Source organism: Dermacentor albipictus, unplaced genomic scaffold (genome assembly GCF_038994185.2).
Source record: "Dermacentor albipictus isolate Rhodes 1998 colony unplaced genomic scaffold, USDA_Dalb.pri_finalv2 scaffold_20, whole genome shotgun sequence".
Lineage (NCBI taxonomy): Eukaryota > Metazoa > Arthropoda > Arachnida > Ixodida > Ixodidae > Dermacentor > Dermacentor albipictus.
The window spans coordinates 7,172,338-7,186,959 of NW_027225574.1; positions in this window are offsets into that span (position 1 = coordinate 7,172,338).

Below are 14,622 nucleotides of genomic sequence, written 5' to 3' on the forward strand. Positions count from 1 at the left end.
GGATTGGGCGAATTAAAGTTTTGTACATTAGTAACTTAGTTTCCTTTGGAGAATGGTTGAAATTGCGGCTCAAATACTCGAGCTTCCGGATTGCTTTTGTGCAAATGAAATTATTGTGTTTTTATCAGGACATGTTATTGGTGAATATGACGCCAAGATACTTGTATTCCGAGATCCTGTGCAAGGATAAGTCGTTGAAACTGTAATTGATCAATGAAGGAAAGGCACTATTACAAAATTTTATTATTTATATACAGTACACCCTGCAGCGCCGAAGCATTATAGCAGGGGAGTGGGTACAACATGAAGTGACTAGCATGAGAATATAATCACACAAAAGGGAGGGATGACAACGGAGCAATGCATCAAGATAAATATAAGTACATCGAAAAAGTACATGAAAAAAGTACATCATAAAAGTACATGAAGAACAGTACAAGAAAAACAGTGCAAGAAAAACAGTGTGAGAAAAAAGTTCATTCATCCTGCAGTCATTAGTTTGGAAGACGATTGCAATTACAAATCACTGATTAGTCTTAAAAATGCATCCCGAGGAGCACTCACAACTTCAACTGGCAATTTATTCCACTCAGAAATACTGCGGGGAAAAAAAGAAAACTTCATATAGTTAGTTTTGCAGGAAATTTCCCGTATTTTGAAACTGTGGTCTCTTCTGTTTGATATATAGTGGGGTGCTTTAAGGTATTTTAGCTTGTCAATGCCTGTCGCATCAGTGTATATTGCGTGCAGAAGTTTCAGTCGGTGCTTCTGGCATCTTATCTGTAACGGCTCTAGTCCGATGTGTTTCTTTATTGCTGTTATGCTTGCGCGTCTGGAGTACTGCTTTGATATAAACCTGGCAGCGCGGTTTTGTATGCCTTCTAGCTTATCAAGCAGGTACCGCTGGTGGGGATCCCACAAGGCGGTGGCATATTCTAATTGCGGCCTTACGAGCGACTTATATGCTATGGTTTTAAGAATCTGAGGGGCAGTTCTAAGGGTTCGTATAAGTAGGCTAAGCATTTTCCCGGCTTTCCTGACGGTCATATCAATATGGCTGGAAAAGGACAGATCAGCAGTTAGATGAACACCTAAGTATTTAATTTCGTTAACCTTCCTAAGCATGGAATCTCCCAGTTTGTAAGTGGGTTCATTAGTAATTTTAGATTTAGTGAATGTTACCTGGTAACATTTATCAGTATTCAGGCTAAGTTCCCAGTTTTGACACCAGGAGGCTATGCTGTTGAGGTCCTGCTGGAGTACGTCTATATCATGTTGATTTCGAATGGATCTGTAAACAACGCACTCATCTGCGAAAAGTCTAATTTGTGAGGAAATGTATGAAGCGATGTCATTGATGTAAATTAAGAACAGCAGCGGCCCCAGCACCGAGCCTTGCGGCACTACAGAAGTGACTTGGGCAAAACTAGAATTCCTGCCTCCTATAACTACGCATTGTATTCTGTCGTTCAGGTAATCTTCAATAACCTTCATGACTTTCGCATCCAAATTAAGAGTGCTCATTTTATGTATTAACAGATCATGTGATACGGAGTCGAAGGCTTTGCGAAAATCGAGAAAGACTGCATCTGTACGTATTCTTCTTTCAGCGCTATCTGCAAGCTCATGAAATAGTTCTATCAGCTGAGTGGTACAGCTCACGCCTTTGCGAAAACCGTGCTGATTTGGAAAGAAAAATTGTTTCCTTCTAAGTGCCTTATTATATTGCTGTAAAAAATGTGCTCAAAGATTTTACAACATATGGAACAAAGTGAAATTGGCCTGTAGTTAGATACGGATGACTTGGAACCGCTTTTAAACACTGGAACTATATGGGCTTTTTTCCAATCGTTAGGGAGCACGCCACTTTCGAGGGTTTTGCAGAATATTATTTTTAAGTATTGAGATATATTGAATGAACAGGCTTTGAGTATCCTCGGAGAGATTCCGTCTGGTCCAATTGCTTTGGCTTCATTAATGGAGTTGAGACAGTTCCTGATACCCTCCAATGTGATAGTAATTGGAGGCATTACGTTTGGCATACTGTATGTAGTGTTGGGAAAAGTATTTCTATGTTTCGTTTTTAGAAATACTGATTTAAAGTAGTTGTTAAAACAATCCGCTTGAGCGTTGCTTTCAGATATCTGGATTCCATTGTGAAGAATACTAGGAATACCTGTACTCTCTTTCCGCGTCTTTCTTAGATAGCTCCAAAATGCTTTTGGATTTGTCTTGATAGAATCAGCTAGTCCGGAGAAGTACATATCCTTGGCGGTATCGATAGCCTCGATATATTCTATGTGTAACTCTTGTAGACGGCGCTCATGTTCCCTTGATGGGTTCTTCTTATATTTTTGATAAGCATGAGTCCTTCGTTTTATCTTCCTTTTAACCTCATAAGTCATCCAGGGTTTCTCTACTTTTACTTTGTCTGAGACGTACTTGAAAGGTACATGTTTTTCAATCAATGATGACAGCACGCTTTTAAAAGAATTCCACAGAACGTTCACACCTTCGGATGAGTGTTGTGAAAAAGTCTGAAATGCTGCTTCCAAACCAAGACTGATTTCATTAAAGTTTGCCCTAGAGTAGTCATACACTTTGCGAGTTTCGTGGGTAGCAGGAATTATTTGTGGCGAGTAAGCATTGCAGTTACAATTTTGTGATCGCTAATACCAGGTGAAACACAAACATCATGAACAATGCTCGGATCATTGCAGAATAGTAGGTCAAAGATGTTATTTCCACGCGTACCGTTCATCACGTATTGATCAAACTCATATTTGCAAACCATATCAAAAAATGCTGAACAGGTTTCGGTTGTACGCATGCTCATATCCCAGTTTAAGTTTGGAAAATTGAAGTCACCTGCTAGCACAATTCGATTATCGGCAAGCGAGGCCAGTGTATCATCCAGTGATGTGATAACTTGTGGTCGTGCGCTGGGTGGACGATAAACTACGCCCAACGCTATCGTTCCTTTATCAGGAGTGCGGAGCCTGCACCAAACTGATTCATGATCGCTGGTTTCCACGTCTTTTGCGGTACACTTGAAGAATTCCTTGGCTAAGATAAATACTCCGCCGCCCCTAGAGTTCCTGTCTTTTCTAAAGACTTGATATGTTGAAGGAAACACTTCACTGTGTCTTATTGAGTCATCTAGCCACGATTCGGTAGCAAAAACGATATCTGAACTCGTGATTTGGAGTAGGGCATAAAACTCATCAACTTTGTTTTTAATGCTTTGGCAGTTTATTCAGTGTTTATTAATGTTTGACAGTTTATTGATGACGTTATCACAGTTTTAGTAAAATTAATTTTCATTTGCCAATTGTTGCGCCAGGTACAGAAGCTGCCAAATGAGGAATTTAGTTGAAGATGATGTTCTGGTGTGTTAATCACGCGATACAAAACACAGTCATCCGCTTAAAGGCGTATGTGTGAAGTGACGTTTCGAGGTAAGTCATTAATGTATAGTAGAAATAGTAAAGGACCAAGAACCGAGCCTTGGGGTACACCAGATGACACGTCAACAGAAGAAGAATTAGTTGAATTATAACATACGAATTGTGACCGATGAGAAAGGAAACTGCCAATCCAGCCAACCAAGTGAGAATTTTTCAAGATCATGTTAAGCTTCATTAAGAGATTAGAATGCAGTACAGTATCAAAAGCCTTGGGAAAATCTATAAATATAGTATCGACCTGGGTGCCGATATCAAGGGCGCCTAGAATGTCGTGTGAGAATTCAACTAGTTGTGTTAAGGTGCTGAAACCTTTCCTAAAACTGTGCTGAAAGTTAGAAATCATGTTATTAGATTCCAGAAATTCCATTATATCTTTGTGAATTATGTGCTCAAGCATCTTACATAAATATGATGTTAATGAAATAGGTCTATAATTAGATAAGAGCTGTTTATCACCAGATTTGAATAATGAATGTACTTTGGCCAGCTTCCATGAGGATGGAACAATGCCGGTATTGAGGGACTTTTGAAAGATGATGGTTGGTAGCGAGCAGACCACAATGAATAACGAACGAGAAAAGAATTGAGTATACCATCAGGACCGGTCGATGTTTTAGTGTCTAACTGTAGTATTAGGTTCACTGCGCCATGCTCATTAACTATGATATCAGTAATCGGGGTTGCCACTTTAGGAGGTTCAAAGGATGGAACTTTATGGATATCTGAAGAAAACACAGATTCAAAGTAGGCATTAAAAGCATCAGCTATTATTAACGGATCATTAGTTGTTTCATCATTGACTATTATAGATGCCGACGTAGACTGTTGGCAAGACGGAGCGCCAAAATTTGCGAGGATTAGTTTTGAGAAGATTTCCTAACTGGACATTAAAAAAACCATCTTTTGCCGGTTTCGTAATTACTCGCAGTTCTTCCTTTGCCCTACAAAACTTGATAGCACTATCAGGGTCTGATAAACGCTTCACGCGCCTGAGGCGTCTAACGCGGCGAGAGACGTGAAGGATATCCCGTGTCATCCAGGGTACTTTGAAATTCTTTTTCTTTCTTTTTAGCGGAACAAAACGTTGCATGCAGTCAGTGACAATAGTTTCAAAGCTGCTGACTAGATCGTTGATGTCACCCGTGTGACTAATCGTGTGAAATGCATCGAAAGAGGAAGCAAGAAAATCGGTGATAGCAATACGTCAGCGCGAGCGAAATCAGGAAACGTGGGGAAAGTCGACAGCGGCGTGAAAACAGTACAGTTAACAGTAACTGCCACAGCCTTGTTGTCCGAAATTTCATCAACAATATCAGATTCAAAACCACACTGATAAATATTTGAACCGAAGAAAGACCAAGTCAAGCAGCGAGTCACCTATTATTGCTTCGTTATCAATTTGCTTTGGATCGAAGAAGAAAGACATGTTCAGCAATTCTTGACAGATGGATGTATCCCGACCAGAAAACGTATATGATGGCCAGAGGATACCTGGAGCGTTGAAATCGCCAATCAAAATAAGATTAGACAATTTGAATGTTTGTATGTTCAAATAATCATTAAGGATGCGCAATACATCGACAGATCAACCTGGCGGCCGATAAAAAATGCCAATTACAATGGACTGTTCATTAAGAAGTTTTACACCAGACAGATTCAATTTCTGCTGGAGCCTTCATAACGGAGAACTTTATGTCAGATTGAACGATAAGAGTGACCCCTCCGCCTTTGCTATCCTGTCGATCCGCTCGTATCGCCATGTAGCCTGGGGGAGCGAATTCTGAATCATGGACGCCATTGTGAAGCCACGTTTCCGTAATGCCCACAATATGTGAGGAGTGCGAACACACAAGAGACGAGAAGTCAGGAAATTTGTTTATAATGCTTCTAGCGTTAATATTCATAACCGAGAGCTTTTCATGCTTGTGCTTATGACGTCAAACGTCATAATTGTGCTTATGACGTCAAATCTCGGGCTGCGCATTTGGGGGACTGCTTGTCGTCTTTCTCAAGGGCATCCTTATCAGCGTTCCAGACGTACCGAGATTTATCAATGAGAATGTAATTGAAGCGAAGCTTCGCCTCAGAGGCATTGTTGCGATATACCTGGGACGCTTCCCAAAGTTTCTTTCAAAGTGCACGAATTTTAAAGGATAAGTCTTCGGTTGCGTGGTAGTCAGTGTTTTTAAATTTGTGTATGTGTTTTATATGATTATTTTCTTGGAGTAGTTCAAAATTCTCAGAATAACAGGACGTGGATGGTCTTCGCGTACCCTACCATGCCTATGACAGCGTTCGGTTCTTGGACATTCGATCAACAATTTCTCTGAGATGACGTTTGACACCTTGTTTAATAAGTCCTCCCCATCTTCATTTGGGTCTGTTGGGATGCCATATAAGATTAAGTTATTGCGACGAGATCTATTTTCCAGGTCATCATTTTTCTTACTTAGCTGCGCCATAGCAACAGTCAAGGAATCAAGTTGAGCACGTAAGATGTCGTACTTTTCCGGTGGTGAAGACTCAAGCGCAGTCACACGAGAATCGAGACGTTCGAAACGCTCGTCGACACTTTTCTGGAGTGACTTTATGTCGGCTATGTCACGAGCTAATCGCTTCTGCCCATCTAACAGTTCAGATAGCATTTTGGCCATCATACTGTCATTAGCATCAATGGCCGTAGCGTCGGTGTGTGACGTGGAAGCAGCGGCTGCCGCGGTTCTTGTAAGGCTATAGAATAGAAGCCATTTGAATTTTGGGGGAAGGCTCAAGACCAGGATTTTTATTTGGAAGGCCGCGGTTCACTTCTACGTCCCCGCTCAACAAAGGCGACTCAAGCAATACATCATTTGTGAAGAACAGGAAACAACATCACGTGGGCATAGGAATAGCAGTTGAAACCTATCGTCGGATCTAATAGAATGAGCGCATTTGCGGTAATATACCTGCATGTAGAAAAATGTTCGGGTGAGAATCTGGCCGGCACTGATGTCACCTGGCCCACTGAAGAAGGGCGCTGGGGGCAACGCTTTTATATCCTTCGTAGATGACGCAATAGCAGCGCGGAGACCACTGACAGCCGGCTGTAAAAATTACACTGTAAAAATTACCGTCATTATACGGAGAATTGCAGGGAAAAACACGCAAAGGATGTAATATTTCAGAAATATGGCAATCTCTGCCGTTAATATATAAGGAAAATGCTCTCCGTTTTAAGCTTTACGGACATCTCACGGTAATCATATAGCGGTTATAGACAGTTTTGCACGAAACAGACGGAATACCGTATTTTTGTTATGCGAACATCCTTATTATTGTGAGAAAATGTAAGCTGTCCGTATGAGCGCTCGTACTCACTAAGTTTCAGCTAACAATATTTTATCGAACACGCAAACTGCATGCATTATGAAGATACGGCGAAAATTTGAGAGCTAGCTTTCTACCAAAAGCTGCAATAACAAATCGTATAAATATATATACGCATCTTCTATTCCAGTCACAGTTTGCCGCACATATGGGCCTTGTAACGCTGATCTTATACGCAAATATATGTGTGTTCCTGCAATGTTCCCAAATTAAGCGCTTTGTAGTTAATAATACAGCATATATGTTTAAGTGAACGAAGAGCCGTGGGCATACGTGCATTCGTAAACAAGTTTGCGGCACTCAGCTGCTGGTGCAGTGGAAATGACATTGGTGCTCCACGCCAAAAATTGTGCGCACTATAAATCAGTACCGAAACGCAGGAAGTGGTATAATGACCATAACTGCGCTTACATTTAGCAACAAATGGTCTCGAAGGGGACTGGTGGCCTATAGATCCAAGTACAACGGTAGGATGAAATTTTCGAACGCGGCAAGCAACTAACCCAAGTGTGAAAGGGCATTTTTGAACTGCAATGTAGTTGTTTTAACTCACTCCCCTAATATTTACAAAATATCTCGTCTCTGTCAATAACTGCCCATTCATTGAGACACATCGATTACGCATAACCTTCACTGTTCATGTGTTAATTCTTGCGGTACGATGTATTCGCAAACATTTGGCACTTCATCTTGAAACAATACCGGTAAGGACACTCGTTCTTGTTCGGCAGATCAAAGAACGCGAACATGCACCGACATGTGTGCAAACTACTGGAAGGTGGCTGAAGATGAAGGACCTGTTGCCGTGCTAGTACTGTGTGTACTGTCAAAAAGAAAAAAAAATTGGAGGAAGCTTAAGCTTCGCTTTCAAGAGCAGAATGCGATAGCGTTATCGCACCCCGTTTGCACCGCCCACTCATTCGCTCGGCATGCTCTTAAGCCACACAAAGACGAAACATGCGCCTGAGCAAGCGGAGCGAACCAAAGAACTCGGTGTCTCGGAGGGAGAAATGATTTACGCGAGCCAAACGTCGTGATGGCGCACATGAGCGAACATGAGCGAACCATACCAACCAACACAGGTTCCCATTTGGCTCAACATTGTTAAATGTGGAAGTGGAAAGCCATGTTTCATGATACTATGATTTTGTAAAAGCGCTGTGACACCACCGCCCGAGTTATCGGAAGCTTTCTTCATACAGTCATTGGGGTCGCGGTGCATTAGTGTGCCTACTTTAAGCGTGTGCAGTGCTCAATATGGTTTTTTTGGATTCCGCCCCACGAGTGCGCTCTTGTGTCGGATGTTGGTGGTTCCTGCACATGGTGCTCACTGCGCATGTTCTTCTAGGTTCTGCTATCTGTAAAAGAGTGATGCAATAAAGTGATGTCAGTTGAGAGTAGCGCCTTGTGCTGGGGGGGGGGGGGTATCGTCTTTCTTGTGTCCGTTGTTTGCGCTAAACAAAGCATTTATGGATTCGCACCAACTAGCCCGCCAACCTTGCGTTGATCACAAGGAAATGCGGCTTTGCCTTGTTTGACTGTGTTGCGGGCACTCCTGGAGCACTGTCTGTCCAATAACCCTAGTGGCATGGAAGTGCCGTCCACTTCTATGTGTTGCTTTCTGTTTCATTGTGGCATCACATTACATTATAATCGTAATGTGTATGCACTTTTTCTAAGCGACCCATATTATTATACTTGTGTTATAGTTGCTGTGGCATTATTTATGCGCAAATGACCAGCGCGCCAAGTTCCATTTTATTGCAAAGTAAACTACTGATACTTAAACAGTTCTGTATATCAGAAAACCAAAGCCGAACTGCCGAACAGTACCAAGCAGCAGCCTTAGTGCAGTGTCAAGCAGTCAGATTTTATTGGTCATGCAGAGGCGCACAGCGTACCTCTTTATTACTTGCTGAACAATTAAGCTGTGTGAAAACTGAATATTTATGTAGCTTCAACCACATGCTATTGGCCATTGCTCCTGCCCTCAGAAAATGTGGAAGATTATCACGGCATTATCACAGTTTGATGGCTCATAATAAGCAGAAATACACCATAAACAATGAACTTTTACTTGACACACGGCTAGAGAGAGAGAGAAAAAGAACTTTATTGCTCAGTTATTCGGAGTTATGGCAGGTCTGGGTGGGGCTCTCAGTCCAGGGCTCCACTGGCTCTTGCGGCTCGCTGAGCTTGGTCCAGGAGGGCCAACTGGCTCCCCTGATCCTCGCTTGCGAGTAGTGCCTCCCACTGCCGTACGAAGTCTGTGACGCTTAGAAAAGGTGAGTTGACGTTGCTTGGCCGAGCCGTTATTCCCACGTTATGTGGGCCAGCGTGGGTTTCGCGCCGCACCACGGGCAGGTGTCGGTGTAATATGTCGGGTGCTGCTTGTGTAAGAGGTTTAGGTGTGGGTATGAATTGGTTTGTATGCGACGCCAGTCTTGGGCTTGTCTTCTATTTAGTTTGCAGTGCGGATGACCACAGGTCCGTCTCTCCCTCCTCTGATTCTCTAATATGTCGCGCACTGCGGACACTGGTTCCTCTAGGGTTCTGGCCGCTGCTCGGTCGTTGCTTCCTCGAGCTATGCGGTCTGCCCTTTCGTTCCCGTCGAGTCCGTTGTGCGCGGGGCACCACGTAATGCCGTGGTACAGGTCCAGTCGTGAGCCGAGTATTCTTTGGGCGCTGCGCGGCAGCATTCCCCGCATAAAGAGTCGACACGCTGCCTGCGAGTATGTAAGCACATGAGCCGACTGACCCTTAAAGTCCGCGTCTCGTATCGCCAGCGCTATTGCCGCTGCCTCTGCTGCGCATACCGAGGTAGTCTTAACCGTAGCGGTTATCGTGGTGACTCTATTGGTTGCGGCGATCGCGTAGAATTCCCTGCGAGTGGTTGCACTCGCGTCCGTGTAGAAGACGGCCGGATCCTTGCCGAATCGCTTCTGCAGAGTCCTCATCCTGGCCTGTCTGCGGCCTGCGTGGTACCTGGCACTCATATTTCTTGGTATAGGTGAGACATGGACGTGCTCCCTCAAATCTCGTGACAACAAGCCTGTTTCGTCTCCGCAGAACAAGTGTCGGGCGTTGTATCCCAGTCTTTGGAGAATAGAGTGGCCCTGGGGCGTAGAGCTCAGCCTTTCTCTTTGCGATATCAGAACTGCAGAGGCGTGTTCTTCATATTTGTTGTAAATGCCCAACCGCTCCAGGCGCTCCGTGCTGACTGTGTTCGGGAGTCCCAGAGCAGATTTGTATGCCATTCTGATAAGGGTGTCCACCTTCTTCATTTCAGTTTGGTTAAGAGTGGAAGCTTTCCAGTGTATGCTTCTACTGTTGCATTCTGTCAGATGGATGGTAATGTTTTGCATGTCTAGCAACTAGACCGTCTATATACAGTAGTAAAAATGTGTGAAATATATTTTTTAATGATTTCAAAGAATGTGTACAAAAATATAGCCATACAACCAACGCACAGTTATCCGGCTTTCCCTGCGCATGCTACAGGTTCAAGAAATTATGGTAGAAGCTGTTGCCAAGGTTCCGACCAGAACAGAAAGCGAGTATGAAAGGGTCCATACCACTGATCTCTACTACAAGGGACGGACAGCACATCGAGCGTCCTCCACTGAAGCCAACCATTTCCCGGAAGTTGGTGCTTCACAAATTTACAGCAGCACTTCGTCTGCACGGGTGTGTAGCATTTATTCCCCTAACATGCCTGCCTGACGTGCCATAAACTACCCAAGCTGTGTTTCAAGGTGTCCAGGGTTTTTCCATTGCAGTATCTGATGTGACTGACGCCAGACATGGACGATGAACGAAGAACGTTTACTGAACAGTACGCAGGAATATATATAGGCCTGAGAGGCGTGATAACGCAGCACGGAAGCATGGTTCTTTCAAGAACGCGATGACGTCACAACACAGTGTCGCCCTATCACATTTCTTTCCCCCCCAGAGGCTCTAGTTAAAAGTTCTCGTCACTGAACCGATCCGGTTGCTTGCGCAAACGAGTGCTTCTACGAAGGATTGGTTCTTGCCTTATATGTAGCGTTGCTCTGACACTTGCAGCTGCCCTGGGCATTGCTGTGGTGCCAGGTCTGCACTTTTAGGCGTTGGCTCTGACGCTTGCAGCTGCCCTGGTCTTTGCTGTGGTGCCAGGTCTGTACTAACAGAGGTCGGCACTACGTCATCCACTAGAGGAGGTTGAAGAGTGGTCGGACTTTGTTCTTCTGGTACTCGAGCTGATTGAGCCCTTTCGTTAGGTAAGGGACCACTGAGTAGAGGCCGACAATTTGACGGTTCTGTTGCAACTGGTTGCTCTGGGGCTGCCGCTGAGTCAGGATGGTGCGGGCGTAGATGGTCGGCGTGGGTGAATTGAAGATGCCCGTGCACTTCCCCAACGTGTGTCACAGCACTCACAACTTGTTGAAGTACCCCTGTGTGCCCTCAGGCATGTTCCCCTCACACCGGCTTCACGTACACGTGATCACCTTCGCGAAACACATGATCAGCACCACGCGACACATCACGCTTGTTTTTCATGTCAGCTTGCTTTTGCAGCATGTCACCGACAAAGCTGGGCTTGAGCAAACAAAGCTTCATGCGCGGTTGACGCCTTAGAAACAACTGTGCCGGCGCTTGCCCCGTCACACTGCTTGGTGTATTTCTGTAGGCGATACGAGAATCATCCACACACTCCTGAAGTGATCGCACGCGAGTGACATCACGCTCCATGACTTGCTTTAACAGCGCCCGTTTTATCGTCTGCATTGTGCGCTCCACCGCGCATTGGACGCGGGGTGATATGGCGGGGCCCGGACATGCTTCACACCTTTGCGCTCTAACAAGTCCGAGAACTCAACAGACTTGAACTGAGGCCCATTGTCACTGACTAACGTTTCAGGCAGCCCGTAGGCTGCAAAGACATTTCTTAGTCTCTCAACCGTCTTCGTGGTAGACGTTGAGGACATCGGCCAAACTTCCACCCATTTAGAAAAAGAATCAACTAAATCAAGGAACATGTGAGAATTGTTGCATGCAAAATCCACGTAAACTCGTGCCCAACACTTCGACGGGTAGCTCCACGGATGGAGCGGCATGTGTTGGACTGCCTGGCAGACTTTGCATTTCCTGACGTACATCTCGATGGCTTGATCCAGGCCCGGCCACCATACAAAGCTTCTGGCTAGCATTGTCATGCGAGTTCTGCCAGGATGCTCGTCATGAAGCAAGTCTAACACGCGTTCTCTCAACTGATCCGGTATTACTAACGGAGCACCCCATGTTAGGCACCCTTGCTCACGAGACAATTCATAACGGCGCTCATGATACGTCTTCATTTCTTCAGGGTATTGGTTTGGCCAACCATTTAGTGTGTATTCAGACACACGACTCGAAGTCAAGTTGCGCTTTGTGGCCTTAGCAACATCCGCAGCATATAATGGCAGGCTCTCGAGCACTGCAAAGCATTCCTCTGCAACATCAGTTTTCTTCTCAGCCTACGGTAGTCTGGAGAGCGCATCCGCTACTTCCAGGTTCTTGCCTTTGCGGTACTTAGGCCGATAACTGTAGGCAGCAAGCATCATGGCCCAACGCTGCATGCGCACTACGACGTCCAAAGTAGGCGTTGGTTTGTCCTGGCTAAGGATTCTCAGTAATGGCTGATGGTCAGTGTAAAGTGTAAATTCCCGGCCGTATAAATACCGATGGAATTTCTTCAACCCAAAAACTAAAGCCAAGGCTTCGCGCTCACATTGCGGGTATTTTCTTGCCGCAGCTGTCAGCGTTCTGGGGGCAAAAGCTATGGCGCGTTCGCTGCCGTCTGGCGTCTCATGAAAGCGCCCAGGCCATAAGACGAGGCGTCGCAAAGCATGCCGATTGGCTTATTGACATCGTAGAAGGTTAACACTTTGCTGCTTGTGAGCAGCTTTTCGGTGGATCAGAACGAGTCGCGGCATTCTGTAGACCATGACTACTCTTGATTTTTTTAGAAGCTGGTAAAGTGGCTGTGCTACAGTGGACACGTTATCCAAAAATTTTGAATAAAAATTCAACAATCTCAGATACGCCTTCAGTTCGGAGACTGAACTTGGCTCCCGCGCTTCCAGAATTGCCTGTACTTTGGCGTCAGTAGGGTAAATGCCCTCTGTAGTCAGTTTGTGACCCAAATAAGTCACTGAGCTTTGAAAGAAACGACACTTGACATTCAGTGTTATGTTGAAGGCACACAATCTCTGCCAGACACGTTCAAGCGTATTTTGACAGTCATTGATGTCTGACCCTGCTACAATGACGTCATCCATGCAGCAGCCAACTCTCGGAATGCCCTTCAAAGCTTCATCCATCAGGGCTTGGAAAATGGCTGGAGCGCTCGCCACACCATACGGAAGGCGTTGAAATTCAGAAAGTCCCAAACTAGTGTTAATGGTCAAAAGTGGTCCGGCTGCTGGAGCGAGTGGCACTTGCTGGTATGCAGCCGAAAGTTGGAGCACACAAAATATCTTCCCACTTGCTAGTGTCGAATACAAGTCCTCTGGTCTTGGCAGCGGATAGTGTTCGGTTTTGAACACTGGGTTACCGTAACTTTATAATCCCTGCATATCCGCAGGCTGCCATCTTTCTTTTGCACCACTACAACTGTTGTTGCCCCGTCACTGTGTGAAACTTGCCGAAGCATGCCCGTCGCTTCCATTTGGCCGAATTGTTTTTCTACTCTTTCCCGCAGCGCTAAGGGAACTGACCATGCGCGACTGAAAACTGGAGCAGCATTCTGTTTTAGCACCATTTTCGCCTCAAAATCACGTACTGTCCCCAACATGCGGAGAACACCGAAGAAACTTTTTCACGCAGTGCTTCAACGCGGTTTTCTTCCGAAATGTGGCGGATCTTCTGCCACTCTAACTGAAGGCGTTTAAGCCAGTTGCGACCTAGCACAAGGCGGATTTAAAGTGGTGGCGAAGGCTGGGCCGAAAAGTGGTTTAGCGCGACTGCAGCACAACCAGAGGATGGGGGGCAAAACACTCATATAAAGAAATGATAAAGCTACAAAATTGGAATGTATTTTATTTTTATTTATTCAGAATACCCCTAAAGGCCCTCTCGCAGGAGGGTATTACATAGGGGGGGGGGGGGTGCAGTAACGCATACAGATGTAATAAGTGAGTAGTAAGCTGAAAACAAAAATTGGGAACCGATAAACAATAATCACAAAACATAATAATACAAAACGAATAAGATTATTGTGGTAGTAAAAATAATCAGAAGTGTACAAGAAGATTACGTATCACAAACACACGAAAAATGGAGGGTAATTTGAGTCATAGAAAGCACTCAGACCATTAATGTATAACAAATCAGTAAACAATACAAAACGTAAACTTAAAAGAAAAAGGCAAAACACCGCAATAAAAATAGGAACCATAACCAAAACAATATGCATCTTACATAGAGGACAAGAATATCTTTTAACATCATTCTTAACAAAAAAAATGCGGGTGGGACATGACACAAGAAAGGTTTATGCACTTTCATTAAGGATTAGAAGTTTCTGAAATTCATTTATGTCGGTGACGGTTGCGATGTGTGATGGCAAGCTATTCCACTCGGTTATGGTGCGCGGTATGAATTATCTGGCATAAGTTAGTGTGCGACACGTGAAGCGTTCGATTTTAAAAGGGTGATCACGGCGGGGAAAGATGGCAGGGGGTGGCCTAAAGAAGTCCTCGCGAAGTGATGCATGATGGTAAAGCTTATGAAGAAGTGATAAGCGAGCGATTTTACGCCGACATGA